This window comes from Schistocerca cancellata, chromosome 2, assembly GCF_023864275.1.
Source record: "Schistocerca cancellata isolate TAMUIC-IGC-003103 chromosome 2, iqSchCanc2.1, whole genome shotgun sequence".
Lineage (NCBI taxonomy): Eukaryota > Metazoa > Arthropoda > Insecta > Orthoptera > Acrididae > Schistocerca > Schistocerca cancellata.
In genome coordinates this window covers 83242566-83255103 of record NC_064627.1, presented here as the reverse complement: position 1 = coordinate 83255103, position 12538 = coordinate 83242566, and positions in this window count along the sequence as shown.

Below are 12538 nucleotides of genomic sequence, written 5' to 3'. Positions count from 1 at the left end.
GAAGTGAACCATTCTGAACACTAGAGCACTTCCTGCTCAGTGTGAATTTGGGACTTTAATCTACTTTTTTTTATAAGAGTTGCATGAGAGCAGTTTAATATTCTGTCAACATCTGACCTGATATAAGTGTGGTACCAACGTCAGAAAAATTTAGATATCAAATAAGAAGAAATGCAATTGCACTCCCTTACTGAAAGTTTGCAACTGTAGGGCATGATGGGGATTGCTATACTCTTTCTACAGGGTCAATCAATAAACTATTCTCCCAAACAATTTCAATAACAAGCGACAAACAATCTTTAAAGGTAATGATAAGGGAAAGGTTTAATTCGCTCTCGTGCTTCACTTTAGATTTTGCATTTATTGTCACACCCTTCAGTGCAAACCACAGAACAAGCAAGTGTAACAATTAGAGAATATTTGCACTCATAAGATTTGCTATATAACTGCTATATAACTTAAGAATTACTTACTAAACAATAGGAATCTATTGTTATTCCTTTTTAACAAACATATATTTAAGACCATAAACGATAAAGATCAACAGTTAATAAAGTCTCATAAACATGAGCAAGGGTCGCCTTTTCAGTCTCTGAATGAAGTCAGTAGGTGACATAGGGGATAATCAAATGTACATTAAATGTTACACCGTTAAGGATGATCACTCATTAAGAATTACAACCACAGATTAAAGAAGATTCATTTAAAGCAATTAACATCAATAGCAAGTAATTAAGTCATGTCTCTGCAAATGTGTCAAAATCAAATCTTTCAGTTCTATAACAATGTCGGATCGTGGAATACGCCAGATTACCGACACAGATGGCTAAATTTTACCAATTTCTCCAAACCTATAAGTATCTTAATAATGTACAATACTTGGGTTATCCAGAACTACTCTAATTCGCCTTTCTTGGGCATAATGGTAGAGTAGATAATTAACCTCTTATTTTTCTTGGGCATAATGGTAGAGTAGATAATTAACCTCTTATTTCATTATCCTGGAATACTGAGCGGCAATAGACGCTCTGGCAACTATTGCCCAAGCAGGGCTCAGGAAGGATGATGGCTCCACCAGGAGGAGGAAATATTTACCTGAAATGGAAAGGGAACTCGTCTAACACGAGCCACTAGGTTGGAATAACACCAATTGGCGATTTTTCATCATTAACCAAAGCTTGCTGGCCAGCGGACGAAAATTACAGAGGCAAAGGTAGCTTTATTTGTGCTCACAAGAATTGATAGCTTCTGCAAATGAGATTCCAGCAGAACTACCACTGTAGTATAAATTCCCGGAATTTGGAACTGAGGAGAGTAAGTCAACAACAGTCTCTACCCAGTAGACTCAACATTTCAGACAGACCGAGCAACCGACATCAGTTGTGGCTGGGCGGATTACCAAATAGAAACTCTAATACTAACTTAAATATAATTAAATAGAGCACAGGGACTAAACTCCTTAACACAGAATATATACACAATAATAATGACTAAAGTTAAATATGCCTACATACTAAAACACAACAGATATTAGCGAACATTAACATAATCTTGCAATTCAGACATCCATAAAATTAATTGGCCTCAGTTCACTCTATCTCTCTGCCAGACAGTACAAGGTTATTTAAACATTTTACAACGTGCTTATCTACACAGTGACCTATGTCGTCCATGGGGAAACAAAGGCTTGCAGAAGGTCCACAGCCAATTTTAAAAAATTTTTTTTTTATGACTCTCGCCTTAAGTAAGTCAGTATGGCGTTCAAATACACGATCATGCAGGGGGCCAGTAACTCACATGCAAGGCAATTTCTGATCACAAACTCAAAGCAGAGCAACGTTGCCAAACAGTTATAAATAGCTCCCACAACACCGGGAGATTGGGCCCGCCAGACGACGACGGTTGCACTAACTGCATGAAAAATCTTACTTTCAGTGACGACACCACCTTCTGGAGGTTATTGGCAGCCGCAGACAGACTTCATAGCTCCCCCAATCCATGAACGGAAACCAAACGTTATCCACAGAATTACGGCCTCATGTGCCCTCACACCCCTGGTTTTTGGGCCCATCCAGACTTAGCATAGAGGGACCGAGCGTCCTGCTCCAGAACGGTCGTGCAGGGCCAAGCACTCGTCTCCACTCTTCGTCCGCCCTCCCATGGCAGACCGCCACCTCGCAGTGGACGCGCTAGCAGCACGCTCGTGGAGGCTCCGCAACAGCCTCTAGGAAAGTGCAGAAACTTCAGACAGAAATAAACCAAGGGAAAACAGGAACCACTGCAAACGACATGGTTCAGGGATATCGCTGGAAGAGTATTCAGAGTGTGTCAAGTATGCAATATACACCACTGCTGTGAGCAGTCAACATGCAAAGTTCGTAGTAGGAGAGAACTGGCATGCATTGTATCTAAATTCCAAACCTCATGACATGGTATTCCAACAGATGCTCTCAGATGCTCATCAGATGCTCTCATGTGGCTGTGTACTGGAAAGTTAAACATCTGCTGTGGGCAGGTTGGTGCATGACTGAGTGCAGTCTGGTAAACAGAGAGGGTAACAAGAGGTCCATTTACACCCTTAACAGTATTTAATTTCACAAAATGCAGTCACATAGCTGTATAAAGTATTCAGTTTTACACTAGGCAGACACAGCAGTATTGCATGTGTCTTTTTTTCTATGTGGACAGACGCATTTACACTTCCATTTTAAAGTAGGCAGGTTCCTATCTCCATAAAGTGTTCATTTTTACAGCAGCCAGATGCAACTGCGTTGCATGCATCAAAGAGATGCATTTACACTTCGTCAAAAGTGTTGAAACAAATACTATGAGAAATTAAACTACATACACAATATATGCATTTTTCAATACACCCACCCAACCACACCCACATACACACCCACATCCACACACCCACACACCCACACCCACACGCACACACACACACACACACACACACACACACACACACACACACACACACACACATATATATATATATATATATATATATATATATATATATATATACAATTTTGACAGTCTAAGTGTATTTACATTGAATGTTGTTTCACTGTCTGCATGGCGACTGGTGAGTGTTCATCAGAGTGCCTCAAGCTGCAGCATGGCTTATAAGAAAACCATATGCAATACACGAGTGCTCTGTTGTCAGAGTAGCTGCTTTCTTTGCATAGTGTGCCGCTTACTTGTCGGGAGTCCTACAACAGTCAACCCGCAGGTCCAGAAATCTGCAGCAAAGGCAATCATAAACAAACTATGGATCTACACTGAAGTGCCAAAGAAACTGGTACAAGAATGCATATTCAAATGCAGAGATATGTAAACGGACAGAATATGGCACTGCGGTCGGCAGTGCCTATATAAGACAACAAGTGTCTGGCGCTGTTTTCAGATCGGTTACTGGCGCTACAATAGCAGTTTATCAAGATGTAAGTGAGTTTGACAATTGTGTTATAGTTGGCGCACGAGCGATGGGACACAGCATCTCCGAGGTAGTGATGAAGTGGGAATTTTCCCGTACGACCATTTTGCGAATGTACTGTTAATATCTGGAATCCGGTAAAACATCAAAGCTCCCACTAAACTGCAGCCGGAAAAACATCCTGCAAGAAAAGGACCTAGGACGACTGAAGAGAATCGTTCAACGTGACAGAAGTGCAACCCCTCTGCAAATTGCTGCAGATTTCAATGCTGGGCTGTCAACAAGTGTCAGCGTGTGAAACTTTCAACTAAACATCATCGATATGGGCTTTCAGAGCCGAAGGCCCTCTCATGTACCCTTGATGACTGCATGACACAAAGCTTTACGCCTCATCCGGGCCCGTCAACACTGACATTGAACTATTGATGGCTGGAAACATGTTGTCTGGTCGGACGAGTCTTGTTTCAAATTGGATCAAGCAGATGGACGTGTATGGGTATGGAGACAACCTGATGAACCCATGGACCCTGAATGTCAGCAGGGGATTGTTGAAGCTGCGGTTGTTTCTTCACTTTTACACTTCACAATCAAATAACCAGCAGTAGACTTTGGCAGATTTAGAAGTATTGAAATGTCCCTGATGAATTTTTTACTTAGGTTAAAAGTCACTGATCTCTCCTGACTGATGCATTCTGTTGTTCTACTTCTCTATTGGCAATAAATATTCATTGCCTCCTTTTATCGAAGCAAATCCACCTCTTGTGACATCTAGTGATTAATTTCACATTACATAGAATTTTTGATACTTTTGTCAGGTATTGTAGGTGTTATCATTGCCTTGAAGTTAGGTAAGCTGTTAGAATCATACCAATGGCACCAACACATACCCAGTAACACTTTCAGCTGTCATGAAGTAACCTAATTGTACCCTCGTACATTCGAATGTGAAAGAGTAATTATCAGACACCATAATTAATTCTGTCACTGATGCATTGACCGTACTCAATGTTTAAAGCAAGTATACCTTTGTCAGAGAATTTAAAAGATTGCACCATTCATTACACTCCAGTATACAATCTCAGTCATACAGCTTGAGACTTGTTATCCATATCCCTTAAACATAGGGAAAAATTTTGGAATACAGCAAAGCTGTCTTCTATACGAAGCTTTATTTGAACACCAGAAGAATGGTCAAATCGGTGATGGTATGCTCTTTCCTTCCTCAGGCTTTTGAACTTGTTGTTGTTGTTGTGGTCTTCAGTCCTGAGACTGGTTTGATGCAGCTCTCCATGCTACTCTATCCTGTGCAAGCTTCTTCATCTCCCAGTATCTACTGCAACCTACATCCTTCTGAATCTGCTTAGTGTATTCATCTCTTGGTCTCCCTCTACGATTTTTACCCTCCACACTGCCCTCCAATGCTAAATTTGTGATCCCTTGATGCCTCAAAACATGTCCTACCAACCGATCCCTTCTTCTAGTCAAGTTGTGCCACAAACTTCTCTTCTCCCCAATCCTATTCAATACCTCCTCATTAGTTACGTGATCTACCCACCTTATCTTCAGCATTCTTCTGTAGCACCACATTTCGAAAGCTTCTATTCTCTTCTTGTCCAAACTAGTTATCGTCCATGTTTCACTTCCATACATGGCTACACTCCATACAAATACTTTCAGAAACGACTTCCTGACACTTAAATCTATACTCGATGTTAACAAATTCCTCTTCTTGAGAAACGCTTTCCTTGCCATTGCCAGTCTACATTTTATATCCTCTCTACTTCGACCATCATCGGTTATTTTACTCCCTAAATAGCAAAACTCCTTTACTACTTTAAGTGTCTCATTTCCTAATCTAATTCCCTCAGCATCACCCGACTTAATTTGACTACATTCCATTATCCTCGTTTTGCTTTTGTTGATGTTCATCTTATATCCTCCTTTCAAAACACTGTCCATTCCGTTCAACTGCTCTTCCAAGTCCTTTGCTGTCTCTGACAGAATTACAATGTCATCGGCGAACCTCAAAGTTTTTACTTCTTCTCCATGAATTTTAATACCTACTCCGAATTTTTCTTTTGTTTCCTTTACTGCTTGCTCAATATACAGATTGAATAACATCGGGGAGAGGCTACAACCCTGTCTTACTCCTTTCCCAACCACTGCTTCCCTTTCATGCCCCTCGACTCTTATAACTGCCATCTGGTTTCTGTACAAACTGTAAATAGCCTTTCGCTCCCTGTGTTTTACCCCTGCCACCTTCAGAATTTGAAAGAGAGTATTCCAGTTAACATTGTCAAAAGCTTTCTCTAAGTCTACAAATGCTAGAAACGTAGGTTTGCCTTTTCTTAATCTTTCTTCTAAGATAAGTCGTAAGGTCAGTATTGCCTCACGTGTTCCAACATTTCTACAGAATCCAAACTGATCTTCCCCGAGGTCGGCTTCTACCAGTTTTTCCATTCGTCTGTAAAGAATTCGCGTTAGTATTTTGCAGCTGTGACTTATTAAACTGATAGATCGGTAATTTTCACATCTGTCAACACCTGCTTTCTTTGGGATTGGAATTATTATATTCTTCTTGAAGTCTGAGGGTATTTCGCCTGTCTCATACATCGTGCTCACCAGATGGTAGAGTTTTGTCATGACTGGCTCTCCCGAGGCCATCAGTAGTTCAAATGGAATGTTGTCTACTCCCGGGGCCTTGTTTCGACTTAGGTCTTTCAGTGCTCTGTCAAACTCTTCACGCAGTATCTTATCTCCCATTTCGTCTTCATCTACAACCTCTTCCATTTCCATAATATTGTCCTCAAGTACATCGCCCTTGTATAAACCCTCTATATACTCCTTCCACCTTTCTGCCTTCCCTTCTTTGCTTAGAACTGGGTTGCCATCTGAGCTCTTGATATTCATACAAGTGGTTCTCTTCTCTCCAAAGGTCTCTTTAATTTTCCTGTAGGCAGTATCTATCTTACCCCTAGTGAGACAAGCCTCTACATCCTTACATTTGTCCTCTAGCCAACCCTGCTTAGCCATTTTGCACTTCCTGTCGATCTCATTTTTGAGACGTCTGTATTCCTTTTTGCCTGCTTCATTTACTGCATTTTTATATTTTCTCCTTTCATCAATTAAATTCAATATTTCTTCTGTTACCCAAGGATTTCTATTAGCCCTCGTCTTTTTACCTACTTGATCCTCTGCTGCCTTCACTACTTCATCCCTCAGAGCTACCCATTCTTCTTCTACTGTATTTCTTTCCCCCATTCCTGTCAATTGTTCCCTTATGCTCTCCCTGAAACTCTGTACAACCTCTGGTTCTTTCAGTTTATCCAGGTCCCATCTCCTTAAATTCCCACCTTTTTGCAGTTTCTTCAGTTTCAATCTGCAGTTCATAACCAATAGATTGTGGTCAGAATCCACATCTGCCCCAGGAAATGTCTTACAATTTAAAACCTGGTTCCTAAATCTCTGTCTTACCATTATATAATCTATCTGATACCTACTAGTATCTCCAGGATTCTTCCAGGTATACAACCTTCTTTTATGATTCTTGAACCAAGTGTTGGCTATGATTAAGTTATGCTCTGTGCAAAATTCTACAAGGCGGCTTCCTCTTTCATTCCTTCCCCCCAATCCATATTCACCTACTATGTTTCCTTCTCTCCCTTTTCCTACTGACGAATTCCAGTCACCCATGACTATTAAATTTTCGTCTCCTTTCACTACCTGAATAATTTCTTTTATCTCGTCATACATTTCATCTATTTCTTCATCATCTGCAGAGGTAGTTGGCATATAAACTTGTACTACTGTAGTAGGCATGGGCTTTGTGTCTATCTTGGCCACAATAATGCGTTCACTATGCTGTTTGTAGTAGCTAACCCGCACTCCTATTTTTTTATTCATTATTAAACCTACTCCTGCATTACCTCTATTTGATTTTGTATTTATAACCCTGTAATCACCTGACCAAAAGTCTTGTTCCTCCTGCCACCGAACTTCACTAATTCCCACTATATCTAATTTTAACCTATCCATTTCCCTTTTTAAATTTTCTAACCTACCTGCCCGATTAAGGGATCTGACATTCCACGCTCCGATCCGTAGGACGCCAGTTTTCTTTCTCCTGATAACGATGTCCTCCTGAGTAGTCCCCGCCCGGAGATCCGAATGGGGGACTATTTTACCTCCGGAATATTTTACCCAAGAGGACGCCATCATCATTTAATCATACAGTAGAGCTGCATGTCCTCGGGAAAAATTACGGCTGTAGTTTCCCCTTGCTTTCAGCCGTTCGCAGTACCAGCACAGCAAGGCCGTTTTGGTTAATGTTACAAGGCCAGATCAGTCAATCATCCAGACTGTTGCCCCTGCAACTACTGAAAAGGCTGCTGCCCCTCTTCAGGAACCACATGTTTGTCTGGCCTCTCAACAGATACCCCTCCGTTGTGGTTGCACCTACGGTACGGCCATCTGTATCGCTGAGGCACGCAAGCCTCCCCACCAGCGGCAAGGTCCATGGTTCATGGGGGGGCTTTTGAACTTAACCAGCATTAATGGGAACTGTAGTTTAATACTGTCTTCAATCCACAAAGCAATTTGTTATGTCTCACATACACAAATCATTGGCATAGGTGAAAGAAACAAGTGACAAACAAGTGAACTGGTATAGTGGCACAGACTTTTATATTTGTAGTGTGGTACTTTTCCCACTGAGTCACCAAGCCTCACAGAGAAAAACATAATGAAAACATGAAAACACTGTCACATTAGTTAACAAAATGGAGCGCAGGAGCATACACAGTTTGTATCTCAAAAAAAAAAAAAAAACTAATACTCATACTTCACAGGAGAAGAGCCAAAGATATAATTCAGAACAGTATATTGAAAAACCGAAAACCCTTATGCAGAGTTTATGGAATTTATAAACAACTTCAACTTATCTTAATTTCCAAGAATTTTGGACACAATTAGATCTGATAGATTTTCAGAAAGTTCAGGAAATACTTTTGGGACACAGCAAATTTGAATAAGTCTGTTCAAAATCAGAACTTACACTAGAAATCTATGTGCAAACCATAAAACAGTAAGCAAACCCGTTATATAAAAGTAAATATTTATAAAACAAGGTGTGACTTATGCCTCCATTCATACATTGGAAAAGCTGGTTTGCTTTTTTGAATGAGAAACACTGTATACACTAATGCATACAACTACAATTTACTACTGCATTCTTAAACATCACAGACAAACAATAGAAGTAATCCATTCACAGACATAATCATGATTTTAAGATAATGCAAAATTTAAACAAAAGTCGTACAGTGGATTCATTTGAGGAATTACAAATAATTTCGCATCACAAAACACCAGAAAGTAAAATATGCTTAATGAAATGTTGAAGTGCATTTGAAAGTATTTTGATTGACATTAAAGTATGCTGTTGTTGGAGAAAATAGGTATTTTTGTCTCTCAAAAGTGAAATAAAATGTAGAACAAAACGTGAAATATAGCATATCTTTCAAAAGAAAAGCATTCATTGTCAATAATTAAATAATAAATCATATAATAATAAATCATGAGGGTAAATCTTCAAAACATTACACACCAATACAACAAACAACAACACAGAATAAAAACTAAAGGAAACAGTTGATAAATAAATAGTACAAATACTACACAATGAATTGGTATTTATATCATGGAATTTGGATGTAAGTGTTCTCTCTGGACCAAAAAAATAAAAAATGAGCATTCATATTTTACTAACAGTGAATTACAATTTTTTTAACTTTAGGACACGAACTTCTACACAGGGTTAATCAAAACTCCACCAACAAACTTTCAGAAGTAAGACTTGTGTGGACAAAAACAAGAAAAAACATGGTAACTGGACTTTTTTTCTTCTTTTGGTATATGCTATCACCTCCCAAAATATGGTAAGCAAAGAGCTTGCAGTAGCAGTATTAAAGATGAACTGGTGCTCATAGCTCTTAAGATACGTATTTAAAGCCCTTGTTTACTAGCACATTGACTGCAATACGCACTGTGATGGATGTTTCACTGCCGGGTCAGGCCATGGTATCCAGTATGGAGCTTTGCTGCAACCACTTTGGGCACATGATGTAAGGCTCTGCTGTTGCCCCTGACAGCCTTGTGGCAGTCTGTGTGTTACCCATTTGTTTCTTGTTTTGACCTTCTGAATGTCTGTTAGTGGAGTTTTGCATAACAATCTTTGACAGAAGGAAAAAAATATTGATCTCTGAAATAAACATAACGAAAGACTAAAATGAAGATGCTGCAATGATGTTCAACTAGCTTCAGTAGAAGATGGAAATCGGTCTCGTGACGTCCCTCACTTGCTACTTTGGAAAAGCTTTATTGGATTTCATTGTATTTCATTGTTTACATATTGTAATTTGCATGTTATCACAGTACAACCAAAGAGTGCAGCTTAAATTGCTGCGAATGAAACGATTAGTAATGATATTTACATTCCTTCCTATCATATATATTTAGCTGAAATCGAATCTGTGGGATCCTGCCTACTCATTTAATATAGGGTGCCTAGGAAGCTGTTGTCTCGCATAGCTAGACAACATACAAGCAATTCTTATTAACGGAGTTTATTACAGTTAAATAAATTGACAATACAGGGTGTACATAAGGTCTGGGAGCACTTTCAATGATTTATTGCAGAAGAACCAAATACTGCACACATACCATACGTACGAGGATTGACTGAAAAGTAATGCCTCCACCTTCGTAACTCTTCAACAGTTGGCAGCATTGGTATGCGGCAGGTACTGGCTTGTTCCGTAGCCTCTTCTCTACAGTTCCAGTTGGCGGGAAGACTTAGCATTGAACGGTTGTGTTGTTACAGTGTAAAGTATGGAAGCCTGCGCAGACGATCGGTCAATGCGATTTAAGCAACGTGCAGTCACTGAATTCTTGACAGCAGAAAGTGCCACCCGAAAGGAGATTCGTCAGAGAATGAAAGCAGTTTATGATGATTGTATTGATGTGAGTACTGTGCGCCGTTGGGCGAGTAAGTTTAAAGATGTTGAGGGGGGAACATCTGACCTACTTGGCAAACAAAGAATTGGACGTCCAGTGACAGTAACCACAGAGTTTCACAAGCAAAATGTTGACAGATTGAGTCAGTATGATCTTCGTATCACTCAGACAGAAATTGCAAGCACAATCGTCATTTCACAAGAGCGTGTGGGTCACATTATTGTTTTCCTTGGCTACTGGAATATCTGTGAACGATAGGTACCCCGGATGCTGACTCATGAAATGAATGCGCACAGACATGTAGTTTGCCAGAAACTCCTCTTGCGTTACAAGAATGAAGGTGACTCCTTTCTCCATTCAATTATGACAAGAGACGAAACGTGGGTACACCATTACGACCTGGAGACGAAACGTCATTCTATAGAATATCGACATAAAGACTCTCCCCAGAAAAAGAAATTCAAGAGGCAACCCTCAGCTGGAAAAATCATGGCCACAGTGTTCTGGGACACAGATGGTGTTCACCACGTTGATTTCCTTGATCATGGAACAACAATAAATTCAGAGCATTACATCACAATGCTGCGAACTCTGGAATATGTTTTCCTGCAGCATGACAATGAAGTTCTGCTGTGGTGGCATGTGAAGTGTGTGGTTTGGCATTGACTGAATCTAACCACCATAAAGCATCCTCCATAAAGTCGAGATTTAGCACCATCTGACTTCCATCTGTTCCCAATAATGTTAGACAATCTGTGGGGACATCATTATGCTTCTGATGAAGCCGTTGAGAGAACTGTGAGACTGTGGTTGCCTCACGGGATAGTAGTATGGTCTGAGGCGCCTTGCCGTGGTTCGCGCGGTTCCGCCCGTGGGAGGGTGTGTGTGTTGTCCTTAGTGTAAGCTAGTTCAAGTTAAATTAAGTAGTGTGTAAGCCTAGGGAGCGATGACCTCTGCAGTTTGGTCCCATAGAACTTACCACAAATTTCTGAAATGAAGAAGACTGGTTGCGGAAACAGAGTGTCGACTTCCTTCAGAAAACTTGTTCATCATTGGCAGAAAAGTATAAAACTGGCTGGTGATTATGTGGAAAAGATCACATTCTAAGGATTATTTATGAGTTTGATTTATTAAAATATTCCCATCCAAACCCAACTAACGAAGGTGGAGGCATTACCTTTCATTCTACCCTCATATGTCATTTTGAAGAGAAACCCTAAAAGTTTTTTCATGTACACCGTCACAGTACAGTTTGGTAATTTGCCGCTAGTCAGCACTAGTCGCAAACATGCCGAGTTGAGGTGCGGAGCAAGCTTTCTGTGTGTTAGAGTTCGACAAAACAAGTGTGCTGCAGCTGTTCAACGGATGTTTAGAACCAAGTATGGTAAGAAGCCACCAACAAGGAAGGTCATTTACCACTGGCACAAAAAATTCGTTACGACAGGTTGCTTGTGCCCAGCAAAGAGAAGCGGACGTCCCAGTGTGAGAGAAGTGGCTCCAATTAGAGCGTGGAAAGTCCTACGACAGAAGCTGTCTATGCAACCATTCAAATTAGAGCTAGTGCGAAGCTCAATGATGACGATAAAGACAAGCGTTTTGAGTTTTGTTTGCAGTTGCAACAATTGAATGAGGATGAGGATGGCATTGTTGATCACTTAATTTTTAGTGACGAAGCCACTTTTCACACTAATGAGAAAGTGAAGAGGCATAATTGTCGAATCTGGGATACAAAGCATCCACACGAATGGATTGAATTTGAGCGTAATTCCCAAAGGTATTTTTTTTTTGTGCCTTGTCACATCGAAAACTATATGGGCCATTCTTCTTCGCCAAGAGCACTGTCACTGGATATTCTCACTTGAACAAGATGCAGCAATGGCTGATGCCTCAAATGCAATCGGACTCTCTGTTCATCTTTCAGCAGCTGCCACATTTATGGATCAGCCATGCTACAGAAGTTAATAGCTGTTTCATGAAATGGCCTTCCCGATCACCAGATCTCACTCCATGTGACTTTTTCCTGTGGGGACACATTAAATGTACCACCTCTACCATGTGATGCAGCAGAGCTCCGAGAGAGAA